General features: G+C 37.6%; 2 long non-coding RNA genes across 2 annotated transcripts in view; one reads left to right on the forward strand and one right to left on the reverse strand.

The window, feature by feature from the left end:
• LOC136885718 (uncharacterized) overlaps nucleotides 1-2,750 on the forward strand; it is a 54,127-nt gene extending 51,377 nt beyond the window's left edge. Inside the window, exon 4 of the long non-coding RNA XR_010861595.2 lies at nucleotides 2,648-2,750. This is a non-coding gene — a long non-coding RNA (uncharacterized lncRNA). The remainder of the gene's footprint in view (nucleotides 1-2,647) is intronic.
• Nucleotides 2,751-3,162: 412 nt separating this feature from the next.
• Nucleotides 3,163-12,541, reverse strand: part of LOC136885701 (uncharacterized) — a 31,709-nt gene continuing 22,330 nt past the window's right edge. Inside the window, exon 3 of the long non-coding RNA XR_010861582.2 lies at nucleotides 3,163-4,218. This is a non-coding gene — a long non-coding RNA (uncharacterized lncRNA). The remainder of the gene's footprint in view (nucleotides 4,219-12,541) is intronic.

Raw genomic sequence — 12,541 nt, forward strand, 5'->3', positions numbered from 1 at the left:
TTTCAATACTACAATATATTCACAAAATTACAAATTACACGGTACTAGTTTCGACCCATCTAGGGGTCATCATCAGCCGTATTGGAGCAAAGATCATTTGTGGCGAAATCCTAAGATTTTTTTTTTTTTTTTTTTCTTCTTAGGATTTCGCCACAAATGATCTTTGCTCCAATACGGCTGATGATGACCCCTAGATGGGTCGAAACTAGTACCGTGTAATTTGTAATTTTGTGAATATATTGTAGTATTGAAAAGGTGGAAACGTTTACGTTGTTATTATCATTACTTATATATTAGTAAGCCAACTTGCAAAAAAGGAAAACATGGAATTCGTTACTAGGATTGTGGTTGCCTGTGTATCTTGTACGCGAATATCGTGCTTGCATTGAAGTTGGTGGCCGTCATTTTGTTGTGAGGTGCAAAGTTATACATAAACTCAGGTTTGTCAATGATATGGTACTGTAAAAGCTAGATGAAATTAAAATATCACATTTAAGCTGGTTCCTCAGTTAGTACGTTCCTATCTCAAAATGTATAGTAGGGCATGTCGTATTTCCTGTTTAATTTTTGCACGCTTGTACCAAGAAAAATCTTGTATGTATATTAGGTATGGTGTCAAAGTGACTCCCCACTAAGGCACGTGTGGCCAGTGCATGTAGGATATTAGAATTTCATGTAAAACTTAAGAGATCACAGCTGTCATGTAATTATCAACAATTTATTTGTACATTCCCTCGAGGATCATGTTTTAATATTCAAAGTTTCTATTTAGAGAAAAGAGAGCTATTTATTGTTGAAATTTCACCTTCGTTATTTGGATTCGTAATGTAGAGAGGGGCTTTAGGGATTGAATTTGTTCAATAAATTTTCAAATTCTTTGCATTTTGTTAAGAAAAGTCTAAGTAAACAGATAGGGAATCTGCCACTTGGGTGACTGCCCAAATTGCAGATCAGTGATGACTGATTGATAGTGTAAATCTGAATATAATATGAGGGCTTACCAATTTGTCGCACAAGTCAGTGATCAGAAAGTTGTCCTTACTTGTTGGAATTTTTATTATTTTTTTTCTAGTAGTATTGCCAACTCTTGGAAGTGTTGAACAGTTGTTATTGAAAATGGTACAGATAATGTGAACCTAAAGTTAATAAGCTTAAGAAGTTACCAATCTTGGTTCAGTTAACATGTAAGTACGACCTGGTGCTCTTTCTAACGTTAACGTCATCGGAGGAGCTAATGAGATTAAATGAATGACGTGATAGGAAGGGAGATGGGTGAAACACGGAGCTGGCACATAGCCTACTTCTGTTCAGTAGCACCAAGCAGCCTGCTCAAGGCTCAACGTCCCGATCTGACGAGCACTGCAGAGAGGTTTAGAATTTAATCCAGGCTTTTCGCACATAATGTAATAATTATAAATTGTATACCACCACCTTTCCTACCTGTCAACATTCTGGTGGTGAATTTTTTTTTACCGTGACACCAACTGGCTAACCACGGTGTCAGAGCATGGCCACCAGGCGGGCTATTTACAAACACAAAATAAATTGTTAGTGTTTGGGCCAACCATGAAACTTGACTGAATAGCGCAGTCTTCCAGCATTTAAGAGTACAAGAGACCTGTTCTAACCAAGCGAGTTGGCCGTGCGTAGCTGTGAGCTTGCATTTGGGAGATCGCGGGTTCGGGGCAGCCCTAAAAATGGTTTTCAGGCATTTCCCATTTTCACACCAGGCAAATCTTTTCGTTGCCGAAAACCTTCTATGTACCTGTGCGATGTTAAAACACTAGCAAAGAAGAGGCCTACTCTAATGAGTCTCTTGTGACATAGTAGTTGAAGGGATGAGAAACCCATGCCCTTTCAATACCTCGTGCCAACAAAACCAAAGAAAGAATGGTGCCATTGTAAACTGTGGTAAAATTAGGGTGGTTAATAAAATATTCTGCAAGATTATTTTTTCACTAGTAGGCAATTATGAAACCTCAGTGACTCAGGAGCCAACATGCTAGCCTCTTGCCAGTGGGTTCGGTGGCTCAAATCGTGGTCACTCCATGTGAGATTTATGCTGGTCAAAGCAGAGGCGGAACCGGTTTCTCTCCCATTTTCCTCCTCTTTAATTCCAGCAACACGCTCTAATATTTCATCTGTCAGTCATTAATCATTGCCCCAGAGGAGTGCGACAGGCTTTGGCAGCCCGCACGGTTCCTGCCCTCGCTGCTAGATGGGGGCTTCATTCATTGCATTCGTGACTCAGTCGAATGACTGGAAACAGGCTGAGAATTTTTGTAGTAGGCAATTGTGTGCATTATATTTACATACACATTTCCAATTGTTGGCAATACTGCTAAGTTTAATGTTTTAATAACAGCTACAGCTTATCGTTGTACCTGCGGAAACACCTGTGTGAAATGCTTCCACTTTAGTTAAAAAAAAAAAAAAAAAAAAAAACTTAACAGTTCAATACTGAGAGTTTCCTCAAAGAATTCATGGACATCACACAGTAGTTTTTGTAGGTGTTTCAGTGATATGTATAGAGTACTGCTATTGCACAAGTGGGGGAAGTAAAAGTGCTCTCTTCTTGTGCAATAGCAGTACTGAATTGGGTGTACTTAGTAATGTTAATTTTTCCGATTTTTTTTTTCTTGAACAGGAAAGTCCGTGATTCATAAAAGTTTCGACGCTGAACCTGGACACTTGAAATAAGGTGTTGGACTTAGGGTATATTTTTAAGCTGTTTTTCTGCTCAAAATGCAGTTTTTATAGTAAAATTTCATTATTTTTTTGTAATTTTTCTTAAATTTAATGGAATAATTAAATTTTTATAATTAAAATTCTTATTTTTGATGTAATTCTGAAAAAAAAAGAAAAAAAAAAAAACTAAGTCCAAATTTCCATAATTTTGGTGTATTCACAATGGAAAACCTGGAATGTTAAAATCCTTTATTCATTTCAGTATAGGCACATGTGCCTAAGCTATTCTTGCTGCAATACACATGAATTACAACTCACTTCATTACATGAAAAGGAAGTATAAGGTGTGTGTGTGTATATATATATATAAAAACAAGTCCTTTTTGTTCTTTCTATCCTTTATTACATAATTTTCACAGTGTTACAATAAGTAATACAATTGATCAAACCTGAGGAAAAACAAACTCTTTTGGTCTTATAATATAAGTATCCTGAACATTCAGATTTTTATGACAATTTCCAGTCAAAACAAATTCTCTAAATATAGGAAAACTGACAGTTACAGTACCAAATGTAGGAAGGAAAGTTGCCAGCTTCCTATTACAAACAGGTCTCAATTAAGTGAACACCTGAACAGAATAGAAAAACCACAAATGCCCTATTTGCAACTCTGGCATTATGAACAACATTTCAAGAAACTCCCACAAACAGTATAATATACTGGAATGCTAAAAAAAGTATTACACAGGATTGTTCAACTAAGTTGTCCACCTCAAATAACTCATGAACCTACACATAGCCTTAAACCTACAGATATTATAAATTAAATGCCACAATTATTTTGAAAATCAGACAAGTACTTCACAAAAATACAATGGCAAATGAAGCATGTTTGATTACACATTTTCTCAAACATTTCTGATTTCAAAATAATCATAGTACTGAATTTATAATGTTAAGGCTATGTGAACAAAACTGTATTTCCATTAAAGAACTTTAGAACCATTATATCAAGATATTAACACAAGAAAGTACTTTGAGTGTGATGAGCCCATTGGAAGTTATATCAAACAATTTATTCCACTATTTCCTCCACCCTCATCTGGAAAAATAACTGAAAATGTTCAGCCATTTGCAAAATTTTTGAAGAGATATCATTATCAATTTAAAATAGAATAGATTACAAACAATCCAGCAATAAATAAAAACTGCTCCAGTTACTCTATTTTTCATTTAATTGTCAAAATAATAAACTATAAAATGTACTGCAAATAGTAATAATAGTTATCAAGAAGTCTACTTTGGGCCAAAAAAAGACCACTATTTTCCCAATGTTAGCAGTTCCAATGCACTGTTATATCACATGGTAATAAAAACACAATGTTTCCCTAAACTTTCTTGCAACACTACTTATTTTCATGAATGCAAAATGAAGCCACTATTTTATTGTCTTAGTTGCTGAACAATTTTCTAACAGCCACAGCAAATCTTCATCTCATCCATGCAGTACAGGAAAATACAGCTCAGGAACTGCAAACAAAGAAAATATATTTGAAAATTAATCTCTTAAACTGGAATTTTACTTTGTATATAGTTCAGTATACATCCAAACAATCACACCAATGAGAAATCTGTCAAGGTTCATCTATAGTTGGGCCCACAGGAGTTTGAGTGGCATTTGAGCAGCAAAAGCAGTAACTACGAAGTACACTGCTTTGTCCTAGTTCACACCATCTGCAGCATGTCACCCTTTCATACCGGCTGAGTGTTCAATCAAATATGTAGGCCTAATGCCATTCAATAAACTGACCCATTCCTAAGCTTGTGCTAATAATTCCAGAATTTAAGACAAATCATTGCCAATACATGGATTACATAATCACTAAAGTGACAATATATCCTCAACAAATGCACATGTTAAATATAGAAGTGCACAACTAGCCACTGATTAACTTACAAAAACAACTAACAAAAATAATATTCAGAAAACATTTAAATAATTACATAAACCAGCAACAACTAACAGCACCACTCCAAATAATATCACAAGAGCAACTGGAAGCCAGCCAACCCACATGGCAATAGCTTCCTTAAATGTGGCACCTGTTATTGCCATAGCAGACCATTTGAGCAGTTAGTCAACTGTCACCAATGGCACTAAACATCAGACTCCAACTCTCATGGGCCCAACTAGTCAAGTGGCACATGTCATGGGACCCATCAACAGAATGTTCACTCAGACAGGAATTTGCATATTTTATTCCTGTGTTCAGAGACTTAGGCTTTTGAGATATAATTCTGTTTTAAGGTCCTTTAAGCTAGATTTAGTTGGTTTTATTGTGCCTATAAATGCATATTTCAGGGGCATGCCTATTGAGTATAATTGCCTATTTGATGCCTTTTGAATCTATTTTAAAGAAGCCAATTTTCTTCCAGTGCATTATATTGTAACTAACATGCACAACAGTATTATCTTCTCATTTCTCAAGATCTATTCACCCCACGAACAAAAATGGGAATCCTTGGAAGTCACCAGAAATAGTTCTTGGGAAATTTCCATCAGAAGAAACAAGGAACAATTTGACCTCAAAGCCTTCAACCCCTCCAATCTTCTAAGACATATGCGAGAACCAATCAACGTCAAACCCTTATACCTCCTTCTCGATGTGAACTATTGTACGCGTACGTTTTATCTTCAGAACGTGTTGTGAAGAAAAAGGGTATCTGTGGCAATGCCCAAAGAAAAATCACCAGGCAAGTTTAGTGCCTATAATTCTCATCTCTACTCAAATATTGATTGCTGTACAGGGATGTGCCACATCCATTACCCAGTGAAAAACCTCTACAATCAAGCACCAAAAGTCCCCAGCATGAAGCACAGAAGACCTACTAGAATAAATTACTCCAATCCCCTAGTTCCCAAAACTGGGGAAAGAGTGATTATTGTTGTCCAAATTGCTTTTTTTAAATACATGCATAGTTTTTCTTAATACAGTTTCTTACTACGTTAAACATTATCAAGTCTAATAAATGTTTGCACCCATTCTCCAAGTTGTCAGAGTATATTTTTCCCAGATGTTGAACAGTTATAATTTTGACAAAAAGTGTATCCTGTCCATTAATTGAATGGGGAGCATGCAAGTGACTGCTAACACTAAAAGTGGCAAAACAGTAAAGTAGTGTGGTGGTGATTGGCACAAAGATTTGTCTGTAATAGTACCAGGTATCCACAATTTAACTGTATTCAGCAAAACACAGCACAGGCTGGAATGATCACAGGAATCTGAAATTTCATAGTTATGCTAACTATAGTCCATTTTGGTTGAAAGCATCCTGCACAAGAAATGATTGCACATGCAGTGGTGGGAGCTATCATCCCCCCCACTCTTGCAGCAGGTCCAATCGCCAGGCTAGCACCGAAGTGAAAACATCCCTCAAGCGGTATGTGTTACGTACAGGCTAAGTTGAAATTACTCAAGTGACAAGCATGGCTTCTAGGTCTTCTAAACCTGGGAGACCACTGCAGGGTCAGGCATGAGAAATTGTTTATGAAGTGAGTGAACATATGAAATTTATGAAGCAAGACAAGACTTGAAATTGAATGTTGTGCAGACATTTAAGAAGCAACAAGAGTCAAAACACTGGCAAAGATAATGAAAGACAGATTGTCAAGTCTGGGTAGCGGTGAACTTACGTTTAGGACTCCAGCATTAAAACAAGGTGAAAGAAGAGAGTTCCAGTTGTTGATTTCATAAAAGCAGATATTAGGTGAAAGATTCATGAATTTTATACTGTGAGAAAAGAAGTGCCTACTTTAATAAAACCTTTCTGAAGCTTTGGAAGTGGATGACAGTTCAGTGCAGTCACTCACTCTGCATACAATAATGCATGACTTGGGATTACATTGGAGGTGGTGCTAATCAAAAGGTAAGATTTTTATCAAGAGACCAGAAATCCTGGAAAAGGTTTTAGTTGGAAGACCAGAAATTCTGGAATGGCAAGTGAAATACCTGCAACATTTACAGATTTCTCTGCATTTTCATGACAAATTTACATTAATATCTTTTTATACATATTTCACTAGAAATCAGGTTAAGTAGATTTTACTCCAAAAACCATAAAAGAGTAGTTAGTGGGACACAAAGACAATAACATTTTTACAAGTAGATTATATCTCTGGGCTGTCAGTGGAAATAACTACCCCTTGTTCGTTAGGCCATCGACGAGCTGATTTTATTTATTTATATCGTGTCAGAAGCATACACAAGTTTAAAATTAAAGACAAGGAAAAAACATAAAACATAATATAAATACTTAAATGGCAAAGAGCCACATTAAACTATGCGAGCCCAAAACCTTGCAACATCAAGTGCATTTGGCTTCACTTTAACCAGGTCTTCTGTTGTGCAGCTGAATGGGCATGAACTACATTGCAGCAAATGGGCTGTGGTCTGCTCTTCTCCACATACACACAAGGTACTGTCCACTTCAAAACCCCATTTCTTCTGGTTTACCCTGCACTGCATAACACCAGAGGGAGTTCCTCTTTCGGGGTCATCCATTGACTGATCCTCGTATGTTGACTCCTAACGCACCATTCTTGAATTCTTACTTGCTGCGCTGTTCCTGCAAGTGTTTCGGATACTCTCAAGAAGCTTTTCCTAGACTTAAGCCGCTGGCGTGGTGGCTCATATCCAAACAAAGGGTGGGCTTCCAATGTCAACACCTTTTTCTTTTCTTTCTTGCCTGACACTTCATGGCAGATGTCAGGAGGTGCTATCCCTGCAAGGCAATACACTTTTTCCAGAGGTGTAGGTCTCAAACATCCAGTAATAATGTGGGAGGTTTCATTGAGTGCTACATCAACTGCTTTGGCATGGCAAGATTTGTACCACACCAGGCATGCGTATTCAGCTGCAGAATAGCAGAGCGAAAGGTCAGATGTCTGGCTGTGCTCCCCAAGATGTTCCAGTTAGCTTCCACACAATATTGTTTCTAGCAGCCACTTTGTTTGATGTTCAAACAATGTTTTCTGTAGGTTAAGGCACGATCCAGAGTGACTCCGAGGTACTTCGGGGTTGGATTGTGTTGTAATGCTATGCCTTGCTAAGTGACCTTCAGAGTTCAGGAAGCTTTTCTGTTTAGATGGAAAACACAGGTTTGCATCTTAGTTGGGTTTGGTGTGAGTTGATTCTTCTTGTAATAGCCAGCAAGAGTGTCTAGAGCTTTGGACAATGTTCAATCACCTCAAAGTTATCCCCCTGAGAAGTGATGACAATCATCAGCATAGATGAAACTATTCGTCCCAGCAGGAAGAGGCTGATCATTTGTGTAAATATTGAAAAGCATTGGTGCCAACACGCTTCCCTGAGGTAGTCCATTTTTCTGTATCCTCCACCTGCTTCTTTTTCCCTGGAACTCAAAGAAACTTCAATTTTGAAGTAGGTTTCTAATGGCACAAGTCAGATGGAAGTCCTTTGTCATGCTATATACCTTTCCTAGGAGAATTCAGTGATTAACAGTATCATATGCTGCCGAGAGAACTATAAATGCAGCTCCTGTGATTTTCTGGCTTTCAAAACCATCTTCTATGTGTTGACTTAATTTTAACACCTGCAATGTGCAGCTTTTCCCTCTCCTGAAACCAGCTTGGTGTGGAATCAGAAGTGGCTCGATTTCATCTGTCAACCTATTGAGGATTAGTCTCTCCAGAATCTTAAAAAGATGGCATAATAAGGAGATTGGTCTGTAGCTCCTAGGGTCATTTTTATCTTTGCCTGGTTTTAGAATGGCTATGACCCTAGCCTTCCTCCATATTTTAGGTATCATGGAAGAATGAACACAATTATGAGTTCTACAAACCAGCACTTCACAGAACCAAAGTTCTTAATTTGTTCCATTTGAAGGTCATCAAGTCCTGCTGACTTCCCAATCTTACACTTACTGAGAGCTAATTCCAGTTCAGTTATTGTGAAATGCTTACATAACTCACTGCTCTCGAGCTGATGACACGTACAGATACTCCTTTGGCATACAGTACAGTTTCAAACTGACTTCCTTTATTCACAGTATTACAAGTTCCAAGCTACTACCTTATATTCAATTGATTTTCTACTAAATGGTTCAAACCATTTTTATGTAACAGATGTCATAATGTAACAATGGGCAATAATAAACAGCACAAGGATAAATTAAAGGCTACAGAGTGCCAAAAGAATGACCTCTTGCTACACAGATATTTGACATTGCATCAATAGCAACATCCTATATGAATTCCTTTAGGTATTACCCTCCAATTTCTTGATATCACAAACATTTACTAAGACAGTCTGGGCCAAATCAGAAGTAACTTTTTCTCTTCCTTGTAAAGATATGTTTAGAGTTTTTAAACGCTGGACCACATCTGCCAAAAAAAAAAAAAAAAAAAAAAAAAAAAAAAAAAAAAAAAAAAAAAAAAAAAAGCACTAAGTTCAGGGAATGATTTTCCTTTTTCTTCCATAAACTGTTTGATTGGATCAAGTAAATAAAAAATCCGCCAAGAACATTGCTTACTGATAGCCATCTTACTAAGCAGTATCCAGAACTACCTGCATAATATGCAGGTATTGAAAATATTTTGCTGCTTAATGTTCTCTGTGAATAATACAATGTACAGGTAGGAAATCAGGAAATGATGTGTCAGCATTTAAAAGCCCAATAAGTCCTTGTTTCGTCCCAGTCATAGATGGTGCATCATCGGTAGCAATGCTGACAATATTACCGATAGGCACTGAGTTTTGCTGTAAAACACCATCCAGGGCTTCTTTAGTGTCACAATCACGAGTAGTATCTATCAATGTAACCAGGTTTAAAAGTTCTTCCACCACCTGCAAGTCCTTTGACACATACCTCACAAATATGGCTAGTTGTGGTTTATCTTTGATATCAATAGACTCGACCAGAGCCAGACTAACTGCTGAGCACTCAGATTTTTTGGATTTTTTTAAAAATACCCGAACTAATAAACTCGCCGCTCTATTGTGTGTCTAGCAGCGGGCATTTCGTTGATCAGTTTCTTATTTTTGGGTCCTAAAACAGAAATAACTTGTGCCATGTTCTTATGTGTAATATTAAAAAAGCCAAGATGTAGCCAGCTTCGGTTGTCAAATCTGCTTCCTTGGTAAAAATTGACATAACCCTACTGACCATGAAGTTTTTCCTTTAGAGATTTCAGTTTGGTTTTCTGCAACTGAGAACCAACAGGAAAATCTTTTTTGAAACTGCTGTGGTTATTGTCATGGCATTTTAGATTACTGGCCTTGAACTGTGACAAAGTTATTTGACACAAAAGACACATTGGCTTACCATTTCTTTCTACAAAAACAAATTCCTCCTCCTAGTCGGTATTGAAAGCTCGATTCTCCTCTTCATATTTACGCTTTTTAGACAGCGTCGCAACTGTTCGGACACCAAGCCACAACTGTACTCAAACAGCACACAACTGCACACAGAAAAGTATTGGGACTCGCTACTGCCTACATGTGAATGCAAGTGGCTTCACCTCACAACACTGACACACAAGCTCAAAGCACTATCTAGTGGAAGGAACCAGAACTATCTTCATCTCCCATCTCTCACCACTGACCTACAGCACTAATAACGTTGCTACCGACTGCCGCGATATGCAGTTAGATTCCATCAATTATATCTTTTAATTTTACTCTAAGGTTGGTGTCAAGAGCCACATGTGGCTCGCGAGCCTCGTTGTGGCCAGCCCTGGTATAGAGGGGTCCTATTAATATTATTCAGGTTATTGTCCTGATTACTTTATTGATCTATATATTCTAGTGTATTTAGTAGACTACCATTGTTTTATGTAATATTGTCAAATCTTGCTTTATAGTAGTGAACTGATGACCAGTTGCACTCATATGCTGGCCCATTAAGAAAAATTTTTTGTGCCTCGCGGCGTTGACGCGCTCTAAATATCTTACTGTAAAACTGCGTCCAGTTTGCCCCACATAAGATTTTTCGCATTGACAGTTTAATTTGTAAACCCTTGAATTTAAATGTTTGTCCTTCCCGAGGGAATTAACGCTTTTGTAGTTAAAAAATTTTGCTTATTATTACTGGTTGAATAAGCAATCTTATAGTTATGTTTTCTGAACAGATTCGTTACTGCATCTACGTTACGATTGTTAAAAGTGAACCTGGCATATACATCTCTATTTTGGGTGTTATATTTGTTTGAAACTTCTGCTTAATTTTCTGATTATTTTATTTACCATATTAAGGCCAAAACCATTATTACTCCAGTAAGTGCAGTTGATATTTTCTCAATAATGTCATATCCAAATTCATATATATTCCAACTATTGTTAACATCGATGTATGCACTATAACCATGTTTTCTTCTTTGTAAGACTCTTGCAGTTTTCCCGCTCAGCACCTAAGGAAGCAGGATACTCCCCCTTCAGGTCTGCCTTTCGCTGGCTTGGCAAGCATATGTATCCCATAAAATTCAGGAATGTCATTAGGTTCTAGTAGGAATGTTTCTGTTGCTATAAGTACATCCAAACATTTTATTGTCGATTCAGATTATGTATTTTAGAGCGTTCTTCAGTCCCTCTGCATTACATAATATGTATGATTCTTAGCATTTTAGTGTTAGTTGAAAGAAAGTTCTTCGGTCCTTCTCTGTCCTCGAAAGAAACTAAATCATCTTACTAAGATTCCTTCCGGCCAGAATTGTGGAACTGCGGTTAATTCTAAGAATTGAAATGGTATACCTACTTTGAAAGACTCTTTCCCCGCGCTTTACTAATTTTTCACATTCTATTTGTCCTAGGATTTCCTTTCTCTCCAGAAAAACTTACATTTTCCGCACTTGTTTCTTTTTTCACTTTTCCACATAGAGCCAAGCTGTTTTTCCCATGGCCTGTAGCTGGCTGTCCTTTTGACTTGTGCCTATTAGCAGTTGATATCTTATCTTGGGCCTGTACCTATTCCGATCTCTTATTTGTAGATGCTTATCACTCTCTTCTATCCCCTCTTATCTGACCTTTTCAATGCCAAAGTATCCACAGTCTTACTGGGAAGTCGGATGTGTTCTTTTGTACGCCGAAAGCAAAGCCAAGTATATGTTCTCGTTTGCAGAAATTTGTTTCTGAATAGAGTGGATTTTTTACAAGTAAAAGCAAAATTCTATTCTGCCAAAAATGTGGGAAACCTGCAAGTACGGAACAGCAATCACGAGTCTTGCAGCATTTAGCAGGGTATATAAAGGGCAGGCAAATGAAAACTGAACACCTGCTACAATGTGACCATGGAATGGTTTTATTCAAAATTAATTACCAAAATTGTTGATCCACTTATTCCACTGGGAGACAAGACGATCAATTTCAGTTTTGTAGACAGAGGTAGGTCGCTGATGGATCCACAACCACACCTACTATTGCACTTATCTGAATGAAACAGACCACATGCATGCTGCCATGACTAATGCCAAACTGAACACTAATTTCTTCGTCCGTAACTACTCTTTTCCCAGATAAGGTCATCAATCCCCCTGTCACATCAGGAGTAATGGCTCGATGGGCTCGCAATACACAGCAGACGTGCAACAATGAGTTTCCTGTACCTCAGCCACCAGAAGACGAACCACACCTCTCTGCTTTTCTTTGCTTGTCTACATTTCTACAGCCGGATGAACACACTAGACCAGTCTGCACACCAACAAAAGCATGACTTAACAACTGCGTGCATCTGAGTTGCCACTATGCAGTTCTACTGCAGTGATGGCAGTATCTATACGTAACAAAAGTATTGCCACTTTGATAAAGATGTCGATTCCCATAGGGAATCTGAAATACTT

The sequence above is a fragment of the Anabrus simplex genome, chromosome 14 (genome assembly GCF_040414725.1).
Source record: "Anabrus simplex isolate iqAnaSimp1 chromosome 14, ASM4041472v1, whole genome shotgun sequence".
Lineage (NCBI taxonomy): Eukaryota > Metazoa > Arthropoda > Insecta > Orthoptera > Tettigoniidae > Anabrus > Anabrus simplex.